The 13,070-nt window shown below is 31.4% G+C and overlaps 1 protein-coding gene across 3 annotated transcripts in view; it reads right to left on the bottom strand.

Annotated features, from left to right (window-relative positions):
- Positions 1-13,070, bottom strand: part of LOC131852710 (protein muscleblind) — a 175,216-nt gene that overhangs the window by 104,410 nt on the left and 57,736 nt on the right. The window contains exon 2 of one of the 3 annotated variants that reach the window (XM_059203430.1): positions 11,609-11,640. The exons of the other annotated variants lie outside the window; for them this stretch is intronic. The gene's annotated coding sequence lies outside the window, so the exon portion shown is untranslated. The remainder of the gene's footprint in view (positions 1-11,608; positions 11,641-13,070) is intronic. 3 annotated transcript variants of the gene reach the window in all.

The following is a 13,070-nucleotide window of genomic DNA, read 5'->3' as shown; positions in this document are numbered from 1 at the left end:
CACTGCCTAGTAATAGTCGACCTTAAGTAACGTTACTGTGACAAATTGAATGTGATTGCCCGACATTTATTACTATTACCTATTCGCGTCGCCTAGCCGGCGCGGCGTGAATGTAATTAATGCGTAGCTTAACCACATAAATAAAAAGCATTTGTATAATTAACTTAGATACTGCCGTTTAATTACGGGCTCCTGCGTTGCTTATGTAAAGGTTTTATACATACAAGGGAAGAGCCCAAAAAATGCAAATGTACGCCATGAAACACGACACTCGCTAGAATCTCATAAAAGTAGCCAAAAGTACTCACAAGTTACTCAGGGTCGTACTCTACCACTTGTCTGAGAAACGAGTGGTTTTAGACACGTGGAAGAGCTCTGAACCGACTGATTATATAATTCGTAATAAGTATCTATGTATTCTAATATTTATATATGAATATGCGCCAAGCATGTATTTATATATACATACATATACAATACAGCTGTATTCTGAATACAATCCATAATTTAAACTACGTATTATGTCCTCGATCTGGAGTACTTAAAAAATATACCTACAATCATTTCCATTTATTTCATTTGGGACATATTTATTTATTAAAGAGCACATAAAATGTTCATTTTAATAATATATGCAATAACGCTATTATTAATTTTACTTCAATTGGTCAATTGCGATTGGAGACTTAGCATATCACTCGTATAAAATATAGTAATATTAGAGAAAATTCATATTACTATGATATACTTGCAAAATATTATATTTTGCCTACCAACTGATATAAGTACTATCTATTAGGTACTACTGTATACATTGAATATTTCAAAACTTTACATTATAGAGATGATAATCTGCACTTGCAACAAATAAAGCTCACTAAAACTGCGTCAACTCAATGATTAAAAGTCAGAGGTCATAAAAGATCACTGAATATAAAATGGTGACATCACGTCGGATGGATGACCTTAATATTGCCCGCCCACTCTTTGTACACGATGTTTCAACTTATGGAAAGGCGCAACTGCAGTTCCGATATTAAATCGTATCTACATAGGTACGGCTTCAAAATATATTAGCTGAAGAGTTTATATTTTACCACATTAGGTTGAAGTAATTCTATCCAACATTTTTAATACTACTACTAAGAAATCTTATTATTATACTTTTTAATATTCAAATGTGTAAACAATAGTATTAATTTTAATTTTTTATATGAACTTAGTAAATATATTTATTGCAAAGAATGGTTATTTGTGATAAATTCAATTCAGACTTGTCAAATTTATTATATGTATGAGTATATCATAATATCTACTAATGTTTATATTACAAAAAAACCAAAAAAAATTAAAACTATGTAGCTTCAAAAAAGCAAAATAAACTTGTGAACCAATGAAGATACACAAATTAGTTAGTAATACGTTAACTAATATTTATAATAACATTTTTGATGAGTAATTTAAAGTATAGAAAGTATAACAACGTGTCCAGATTTAGATATCTTTTAACAACTAATAACACGTGTCTATACTGACAATGGTGGGGATGATTGCTGTCTCAAGGGTAAAAAAAGTCGATTTACGTAAATAAAGTACCTAAAGTTAAATTAAACTATTACAATATAAATTTATTAAAATTAAACACCTCAATAAATAACTCACCTAATTTAAGGTTGTATAATAAATAAGTCTGTTTATTAATATATTCACATTTCATATTAAACAAAAAAGTGTACAAGTTTGTTGGCAAGAAGTATCACTCTTTGAACAATACTTATAACAATTGAATATGAGAGAAAAAAAATCTGTAAAATTATTTCTCAAACGATTTCTCGGTCTAACCTCGACCTATTGTCAAACAAGTCGACGGGTCAGCCAAGCTAAATTCGATTGGGCGTGTATTAAAAGTTCTAAAGTGGAAGATAGTTAGGACTAATAGTAAAATCTTCCGTGTTTGCAGCACAACAATATTGATGTTGCTAAAATCAATAATTGTCAATTTTTGAATTCGTTTGTTTCAAATACCGTTGTTTTAGCCACATAACTACAACTTTGCTTTATTCTCGTTTTTGGGGCATTAGGCATATTTTGTCATAGGCACATTTTTAAATATTCACCATTTTTTATTTTAATTTTTTTAAGAGTCATGTTTCCCTTAAACGTATAATCATTTGGAGGCCTTAAAGCAATCTATAAGATTGGTACTGAAGATCATTTCAAATAAGCTTTATATATTTTTAATATTTTTATAATATTGTTTAAACTAACACACATTACATTAATAAATGTTATATACAACATAAAAATATAGATTTCCTTGTAACAATATTTATGGCCAGACTATGTGCCTCAATTATTAAGTATTATTATTATACAATATTGTACATCCAAAAAATAACAGGTAGAAACTTTCCTCATTTTAATTTCTTTGTAAATGTTAATGATTTATTTCATCACATTGTTTTATATAAAAACAAATTGATGAAATAAATCATTAACACTTAAAATGGTTTAGTTTCCACTGTGTACTGCACTAAGGTAATCTTACATACTGCATAGTACAAGCACATGCACAAACTATAATGTTCGCATGCTAGAGTACATAGAGATAAAATAGGATGGGTATGTGGTATTATGCTGGGACACACATGAATTTATATCTAACATAAAGGAATTGCATGGAAGTAATAAACCAGTACATTCAGTTCTCGTCTCGCCCACGCGACAGACTTTAGGCGCCATGCGTATTTAGATTCTACCTATGTCTAGGAATCGACTCATCGCGGTTCAATATAGAGTTTGATATTAAGCTATTTGGTGCGTCAGTTCCTAGTTGTTACCTATGATTGACTAACTTTTATGGTTGTACAGTAATAAATATATTACTATAACCATTTTTGTTTACACAGGATTAGTTGTAAAGAATCTAACCCGAAAATCAATGACAATACAATACTGATATATATATATATATACATATACGTATGTGTATCATTAATAAATATTATTATTATTATTATTATATGTATATATAGTAACAAATATATTACTATAAACTTTTGTTTACAGTGGAAGAATCTTTCTTACAAGTTAAAAAATAATTTTCATATTTCAACTTCGCTTTTGTACACTATACAAGGCAATTTTGAATACCCTACAAAATAATACTCCTATTTATTATATTTAGAATTACTTGATGTTTTTAGAGAAATCCTAAGCGTAGAATATTAAAAATAAGTTTAACTTTAAGATTAGTTTTCGTCTGCGCGGAATATTTAGTTCTTATCTCATTGTTAATTCTTAATAATGGTAATACAGGGTTATAGTCGTTGAATGTTTGTGACTACACCATTAGCCGATCTACTCTGAAGATTATCTCCTATCCAATGCCATTGGAATACGACATATCGCATCTTTTTTTACTCTTGAATCAAACTCGCAACTAACTCACACTGTAATCGATTAATTGTGTTTAGTTTTTATTACATTTTAAAAAATCAGAACAAAGTTAGATTGGATTCAAATCGATATTGAGATTATGCTCCAAAATAGACATTATAGTCGTAGGCATAATATTATTTTAGCCATTCTTAACAAAAAGCGTTCAAGGCCTTCATTTCTTTGTCCAGAGTGATTCCGACCGTTCTCATATTTATTTAAATGATATAGTAAGCATTTATCATATAGGAAAAGTTATATTTGGAGGGATTATTTACTTGCTAGAAATATTTGTTTAGGTAAACCCCAACGAAGAGTACTATTGTATTATTAATTTTCATATAGCACACATTATTATTAAATATTGAATGGATTTCATTTGTGATTTTGAAATTAGTTTGAATTGGTAAGGTTTATTTGTGTCCCCGTTTGTAAATAAACTAAAGCAATTTAAATAATTGTAATATAAAAATGATACTTGTGAGCAGAATAAAATAAAGCGTCTGAAGGAATGTGACCTTAAAATAATTATAAAGTTATTCTGCAAAATTTACTGGACCATGTTCAAGGAATTCTACTTTACCTTGTAACTTAAGACGCGCTATATGTATCAGTGTATCAGATGACAGAACATGACTTCTTTGAGGAGTGTTTATATTAATTGATTATCGTCATAATCTTTTTATAAAAAGTTTTATTGTTATAGACACAATCTGCTATAAAAAATGTTGAAATCCCTCGCCATAATAAATCAACAACATGCCTACAATTAAATTTGTAATTAAATCAATATATTTTGTAATTGTAGCCAATTTATAAAGTTACATAATTAATAGTGTACTTTAATGTAAATGATATATTATAATCTTTCAAATATATAGATACAGTCACTCCTGACTACTCTCTACTCGAATATACAAACACAAAATTAGCAATCTATTAGATCGTTAATGTACTTAATTTCATTTCGATTTTTATTTCAGCTTACGAAATACACCCAAAAATTTAGGTGATAATATTGTGTTAAATGTATCAAAAGTCAATGCCGATGCCGTGCTGCTATATAAACTTAAAACCTTCTAATATTACATACATACATTTATAACTACTGATGGAAAGTGGAGCAAGAGTTTGCACTTTCTCTACTTACAACGGGCTGCGCAAATCATTGTCCACCGACCTCGTTTGACCATCTGGTTAGCCTTAATATTTATTAGTATTATTGTTATCTTATTCACGGCACGATGTATGAAATGTCAAGTTAGTCATGCATTACATACACACTGAAAACACTAAACGAATGCAAGGCACTCAAAATTGTATAAGACTTTACCTAGAAGATATCGAGACAGTAAAAAAAGATTAAACCGTGTCAAATGTTATGTTACACAATGACAATATTTTTTTTATGTAACTAGTAAACAATATGTACGGCTAAGTATTTTTATACAATTTTATTGCTGTCACAGTTCTTTTAATATATATGAATGCATATTTCGATATAAGTAGGTATATGTAAATTCTTAGGCTTCTGCTACGATTTCATATAGCAGAAGCTATTATTATATTTTTAAAGGGTTTTTTTATCTCTATTAAGTGTTACCCAAATTATAAGCTGTGTTAAATTTAAATACAATAAATGTCATGTGCACGCTATTCATTCGCAACAGTCTTTTGTTACAGAAAGGGTTCGTTCACAATTGCGACGTCTAGTTACCTATATCTTTCATTTTAGTGTTACATACACACAAATACATAAGTGTTGAAGACCCATACATTTTATTATTATTAGTTTGTGACTGTATTATATTTGGTTGTAAAGTTAAGTTTATTCAACCTGTAACCGCATGGTATTTATATAAGATAAAAAATCTTATTAATAAACATATGTGCCAAATTTCATCTTGATTTATTCACCTATAGTTTAAACATCTCAATATTTTTGGTGACTCACATGTCTTCTTTCTACAAATTGTGCAATCTAACAATTTACCTTTGTAGTTTTGTTGAAATATTATAAAACTCTTGTTGTTTTTAACCAGCCTATTAATATTGGTGCCATAATAAATAAAGTATTATAAATAAACAATAAAAATATTTATGTATACTGTGCCAAATATTATAGTTAACATTATACTGTAAGATATTAATACTTCTCATATGATGCATCATGTTCCATAATATTTAAACAATTTATCAAAAACATTTCCGTTTTAGATAAATTGTTTAAATATTATGGAACATGATGACGTATGCTACTCCGATTACAAATTATAAAATGTGAAACGTTTTTCACACAATAACTTGAGGCAAGGTTTTAATCTGTATGTTCCGAATAGGGCAGGTTGGCAGTATTGTTTCGGTGGAACCAGTTTCGTGCATATGATGTGGCGCAGCAACTGTCTTATTGCTCTATTTGTTATGACGTCGGTGTTTTATGTTGCAGGAAATGAGCACGTACTGTCAGCACGATAATTTTTTATATTTTCCAGTTTTATACAATTGTGAATTAAGAAGTGCAAAATGTAGTGTAGAATTAAATAACATATATAAGTTCTCTTAATCTAATATCAATTAGGTATAATTGTAGTTATAATTGTTTTCTTTTCAATATTGACAAAAAAAGACATTACATGATGCTATTCTTGTTCGTTTTTAAATATGTACAGATGATAATTTTTAATTGTATTAATTTTTTGTGAGAAATATGTAAATAATTAATTACATTCAGCAAAAAATTTAAAAGTACTATTTACAGATTTAGGCTTTTATTTTGAATAACTTATTATAAGTAATCTGACAAAGCTGTAAACATCATTGGACTTGCCTAGTTACCTGGGTCTTGGTTCGTATTCATTATAATATCACAGAATTACCTTGCGTGGGCCAAGGTGGTTTATAAGAGAATGTAAAATGGCTGATTGTTGTATAAAAATATCGAATATGCATACGTAAGATGTCATTTATTATCAGCAAACATTGAAACTAATCGAATCTCTCTTTCTGATAATGTCATGGTCTTACCACATTCGTTCGTTCGTTAGAAAGAGTCAGATGTATATTGCACATAAGTATAAGTTTATTTTGGTCTCGGCTCGACGATAATGCAAATCAGTTTTATTACCCACACAACGGCAGACGAATATTTATCCTGGTAATTCGTAATACATAACCACTGAAATATTTTAAAACGGAAAGAGAAAACAAGCTCAGTATACTAGTGAGAGGATTAATGGCCGATTTGATAGTAATGTACCGTACATGTTAGGTCAACTTCAATATGGTCTTCGCGAAAATCCTCGCGGTTAATTCCTGTTGAATTCTCAATAATGGACTAAGTGTTACAACTCTATGCTCATCCTAATGGGCCCATTACTGCCAATGTATTGTATCATGTTAGGTGGCCTTTTATGTGGTCCCCTGAAAACCGTGGCGGTTAATTCTTGCTGAATTAGGTGTGGATCCATTTTCATCCTGTCATCTTCCACTTCCAGCGTACTTAGTTTGGTCAGGTATATCAATCCTAATTCCTTAAAAAAGACCCAATTAATAATATACATAAACCTCCTATCTAATCTAAATAGTAACTAATTAACCTAACGTAGTTTAAACAAATATTTAGTTCACGATGCAACATGGTAGTCAGCGTTTTGTGAATAGAAAATCTCATTACTTGTGTATACTGTAGGTACGTCTAAACTGGATCTAGATAAGCCAAACCTCAAATACATGTGCAAACATATATATGTACGAAGTATATAGAGGAATATAGCGAGTGACATATAGAAAGGCTGTGAACTTGAGAGCACAAAGCTACCCGCACTCGGGCTAAAGTAGTCGGAGCGTACACAAACAAGTAGACGGACGTATCAGGTTAATAAAGGTAGTTTTAGATCCAATAATGGCAACGTTCCATTTCACATGGATTTATGAAATGCTAACATTTTTTAATGGGCTTAGTAACAATTTCTTCACAAGGAAACTATTTCTAAGAACATAATAAATTGAAAGCAGGTCAATTTCCCCCCCAGCGATACAAATAACAGGGTTACTTACCCTCGCATTCGCAACAAGCTTCAAAGAAAGATAGGAAATTGTCGATTTTAAGTTGCGATATCATGTTAAAATTAACCCTTCGACGGATGTGACTCATTACTCGGCTACCAGGAAATGTCATTAAATTTTCACGATGGCGTTTTATGTTACCCGCGCTGCTGGTTTCGCTACTTCATGCATATTTATCGAAATAACGTTGCCGATTGAAAGGTTGCATATAAACAACACGCGCTGAATTGCAGAATAGCGAATCATGTCTGCGAGATTGAGTTTACCGCTGCAGTTTCGAGGGTGTAGATTCGCACACGATGGTGGTTGCATTTCGGTCGTCGGTCGTTGTCCGGCAGTCATTAGCAAACGCACCCCCAACGGAGGGTTGAACCGGTTCCGCGAATTGTTATACGTGCAGCGTTGGTGACTCAGGACACGAACTGGGAAATACCGATCGCCCACTCGATAACCACTTTCGATCCGATATGATTGTGTTGCTAGTGCATTATTGATCGGTGCAGTTAAATTACTCTGTGGAAAATTAAACAACCGATAGTATAAAGGGCTTTTAGCACGAAAGTCTGCGTTACCAACTGTATTATTATGGTGCAGTTATCCGTAATATTATAAGCGGTTGAAAATGTTAGCGACAACTACGTAGTTATATTAATGCGTTACACGTGAGGTACTAGACAAAAAGAAAATAAATTACCATTACCAGTATTATGGCCTGCAGGTTTTGTTATGTTTTTAAGGGCAATATTTTTGAAAGTAGTGTTTAAACCTTAAATATTTTCATATATTGTGAGAAAACACGTGTAATACACTTATGATACACAAGCCTACTGTCTATTCAACATTTTACCATGACGATAAAAAAATTATAAACGAGAAATCAAGATCGTTAAATTAATATTTAAATTATGTGTTGTGCAGTAAATACATTATTAGGTATAAAACAAAAATCATTTAACATATCCTTTATATAAATGTGATGATATAGTTTTCGTAAGAAATCAAGAGAAAGTAAATATGCACTTATATATACATGTTCATAGACAATTTGTGGAAATACTTAGTAAACATTTAATTACTGCGTATTGACGCAGTAGATATTCAGTACCCAATTTATGCGTGAAGTTAAAGTAAGAATATACACATATATGTATATGCCATCAATTGTTTTCATCTGCAAGATCCCGTAAGAGAACAAAATAATACTCTATATTAAGATGCTTGACCATTCTGGTGGAGATTAATCTTCACCTCTTATTGAGAGAGACGCGTTATTAGGTACCGTGTACATACTAACATGATAAACCAACTACAGAAAGTGGGCTTAATTTTATCTCTTTCAATCAACATTACGCCAACCACGCGTCCGCAATCAATAAATCAACATTTCGTACCTTAGAAAATCCTAATATTGTAAACAGACAAACATAAAAGTGTTTTACTGAAAAGGCTCAGCAGCTCAGCGTACGTTATCGGATTAGAGCTCGCGAACACTAACGCTACTTAAAGGCTAGAAAGCAATCTATTTTATAAGTACTTATTCTAACACTATTTTAACTTGCTTTATTTGAAGATTTTAAATTTATTTGTATCGTTTAAATGTATTATACTATTATAGCATTTTAAATTTGACTATTTTAAATTATTGCACTGAGTCTGAAGGCATTTATTTTACTTTTTATTATACATTAGCTAGTTAACAATAAACTTTTTCGTACATTTTTACCTAGTTTCTTTTTAATTTTAGGAAAGATAGAGCTTTTACCTTGTTGTTTTGTAAGAAAGAAGTAGATACTTGTCGACTGTTTAGTATAAATACTATCAAAGTAATAAGAGAAAAAGAGTTGTAATGGTTGGTGAATTCGAGCAAAGCCGATGTTGAATTACAATTAAGTATGAAAACATGATGTAAGTATAATGTCTAAATGATAAATCTGTTCCAATAACTAAGCGGAATGACTGATTACCTATAATATGATACACTCACGTAAGTAAAGCTGTATTATGTCTTTGTACGGTTGGAGTAAAAGTGAAATTAGTTACTTTCCCTAGCCACGGAATAGGAGCGCCCGTGTCAGTTTTTGGTCTCCGGAGAGTAGCATGCGGGACGCTTGTCCACGGCAGGTGGCGTGCGCTGCCCTCGAATTTCCATAATTGGCAAAAAAAGTTAGCATTTCATACAATATTTTTTCATTGTGTCAAAACTCCCATGGGGCTGAATAAAACAGAGGCTCGGGACGAGTGGAGTTAGCTTTAATTTCAACCGCTCGTTGTGAGAGTTTGGCACGGTTTTTACATCCATTGTAACAATATCTCTTCATGGGATTGCATGCAAAATTATTTTTCTATGAAACAAGATATCATAAATCTCATCTGTACATGTTTTTCTCTAGGATTAATAAAGCATTTCACTGTCTGCAGAAATAAAGCATGTGCCAGACAGATGTGGAAATCAGGATGAAGGATGAAACAAGACAAACGAGTTGCTATTCACACATACGCATAGCAGGCAGATTCAGTTAAAATACAGTTAGGAATATGTACTCCAAAAATGATGCAACATAACACAAGAAAGGTTGTTGTATACCATGTATAGGTTACCGAGTCAATCTCGTGAGGGACCTATTCATTACATTTAAGGTACATATTTTTATTTAATTATATTTATTCAGTTCAATTCGTTAATTCTTTAATTCCTTAAAAATTTCTTAACTCACAGATATGATGTTTTTTTTATAAGCATGTTGAATAACATGTCGTTGCTCTTTTAATACACACACAAACTCTTGAACATTATGCAACTCCTAGAGAAAGTAAATAAGGTGTTCAAGATGAACAAGAAAACTTTTCTCATCCAATTTGTCGCACCTCATACTTTTATTTCCTTGGATATACCTTTCAGGCTTATTACTCGGCAATATAGACCGAAAAGTAAGAAAATTGCTTGATCCGTAGCATTGTAAAAGTGTCGTGCTCTCATAAAACTCCCACATATTTCACGACAAATAAACTTCTCATCCTATGAAATTTTGTTCCCTGGAAGCAGTTCACTGCAGGTAATATTTCAAAACATGTGTCATTCATAACTTTCGCGTTCGCAATGTCTGTCGATGGAGCCCGGGCGAAAAGGTCTCAATAATATATTTTTCGTGAGCCCGCCCTGTGATCCCCGCGAGCCAGGTACGTTTTACGGCCGCGCAAGGGAAAATAAACGAAAAATAAAATAAAAGTCAAAATGGCCGACATAAAACTATTTGCCCGAATATACCGTGCACAAAAACTTTTCAAAACATATTGCGGACAGATATTGTTGCGTAAAACAAAATTCGTTTCTGTGATATGATAGGAGATAACTGCAGACTCGGTTACGACATACATAGAGAATATCAAAATATATGAATATTTAAATTAGGGAAGCGGTGATAGTTCGAACTGACCTCGATTTTTATTCCTGGAACACTGATTCGACTCCACGTTACGTTTCAGAGTTCGTTGGTTACACTCAAACTCTAAAATAATCTATTTAATCTTTATGCAGTGACTCGAGATAATATTAACGCATACATAATACCTGTTTGGAGTCAATTAGCATGACTGCATATTCTATCGGAAAATTTTATTTTTATTGATTAATAATTTTTTTTTTTATTGTCATTTCATTTCCTCTAGATATAGCATACGTTACTATTAATAGTATTTCATTAGCTAGTAATATAATGATTTATATGAATTAAGAAAAAAAGTATCCTGTGTTCACTATACATGGTTTATTCAACTTCGTTCATCTATTTAAAGTTTTAAAGCGTTAATGAGTAAAGAACATGCAATATAAAAGAATAAAACAACACGTGGTTTTTCTGTGGTGGTTTTCCGGTTTCTCATATTCTATACCTGTTGTCTAGTTCTAATATTATTTTAGTAAAGTACAACGCTCGGACATAATGTGTAATCATCTGAGTTGTGCATTACATTACGGGCTGGTGCTAATTAACAAACACAAGTCTGCAAGTAGACATGTCAATTATGTAAATATAGTTTTAAATTTAAATTCTACCGAACACTACCAAAATAATTTTGATCGTTTGCTATGTTTATGTTCGTGACTTACCAATATTGATAAGGATACACGCTATAAATTACCTGCAACAAAAGGTTTAATACAAGTTAAAATTAAACTGAATTATGTTAGCCTAGGTTAAGATTTACTGTATCATGAAAGCATTAGACAGTTTTATGGCTTATGTTGGAACGTCGACAACAATGAGTGCGGCTACCTCATAAAATATGTACTAAACAAGTCATGTAAGTACTTCGCTATTGTACGAGTTTCAATCACTTCACAATCCGCATACTATGTCTACTTTAATGTTACGACCTTACGACCCTATTGCAAAGTAATTGGGACTACAGTTACGATCGTATCATAGCTGAGAGAAGTAACAGAAGATATTCGGAACTTAATAGAATACATCCAGAATAGACTAAAAGAAAGCATTCAGATTTTACAGTAACTAAAAAGGTACCTTCAAGAAAAGATACTATCTTTACAAGTAAGCCAAACGTACGCCAGATTGTCTACGATTTGGAAAACGCGGTAGATTTACTACTTCGGTTGTACAGAAAGAATGGAGTATCTGGTCTCTGCCTATCAAAATAATAATCAATTGTATCCAACAAAATTTCTTATACTAAAGTGAATAGCAAAAAAGCGTCATAAAGACAACATACAGTATAATGAAATTGGAAATATACGTATTTCGATGTATGGGACCCATTTGAAGTTTGTAGACTTTGCACAGTCCACATTAATCATAGTATAGTGCAACATTTCATTTCTACGTAAACAATATTTATTTTAATAGCAATATTAAATAAAATATACACTCATGAACACTATTGCGTGACTCGTAAGATTTTTCTCTAGTTGAAGTTTGTTGACGATCCCGGAACTATTAAAGGCATTAAACCTTGACCAGTGCTTCCATTCCAGGTACAAAGTTATAGACATCGGAACATGAAATAACGTAGTTTGTACATCGAATCAAATGTAGTATTTTGTAAATAGAATGGCTAAAATATTTAATAAACCTACGTTGTGTTCGCAATTTGGCAATAATGAAGAGGATAAAGTTGTTGTCCTTATAAAATAACAATGTGATATAGAAAATCCTTCTTAATGATGAACAATAATAATAAATTTGATAAACATCCATGATCACTCTATAACAATTAATTTGAAAAAAAAAATAAATATCAACTTTGAAACTAAAAGTTTATTCAGCATTGCACGAGGTCTGTGAGTTAAAAAATTACAAAATTTCGAGATTTAAATAGATATATATATATGTACATATTTCATAAAAGATTATAGACTTTTGTTTCATTGTGGCGTATATACACAAATAGGAATAATCAATATATCGAGGTCAAATAAAATAAATATTTATTTTAACATAAATTCCTCAAATGCCGTGTCTATATTGCGTGTTGGCTAATATTATGGTATCCAGCACGATACCAATCCCACATAGTTAATCTCACTTCGCACGTAATAAACTTCCTACCAGGCT

Source organism: Achroia grisella, unplaced genomic scaffold (assembly GCF_030625045.1).
Source record: "Achroia grisella isolate CSIRO2021 unplaced genomic scaffold, CSIRO_AGI_Agris_v1 utg856, whole genome shotgun sequence".
NCBI classification, from domain to species: domain Eukaryota; kingdom Metazoa; phylum Arthropoda; class Insecta; order Lepidoptera; family Pyralidae; genus Achroia; species Achroia grisella.
Note: the sequence above shows the minus strand (reverse complement) of the source record. Positions and strands in the feature narration are given on the sequence as shown.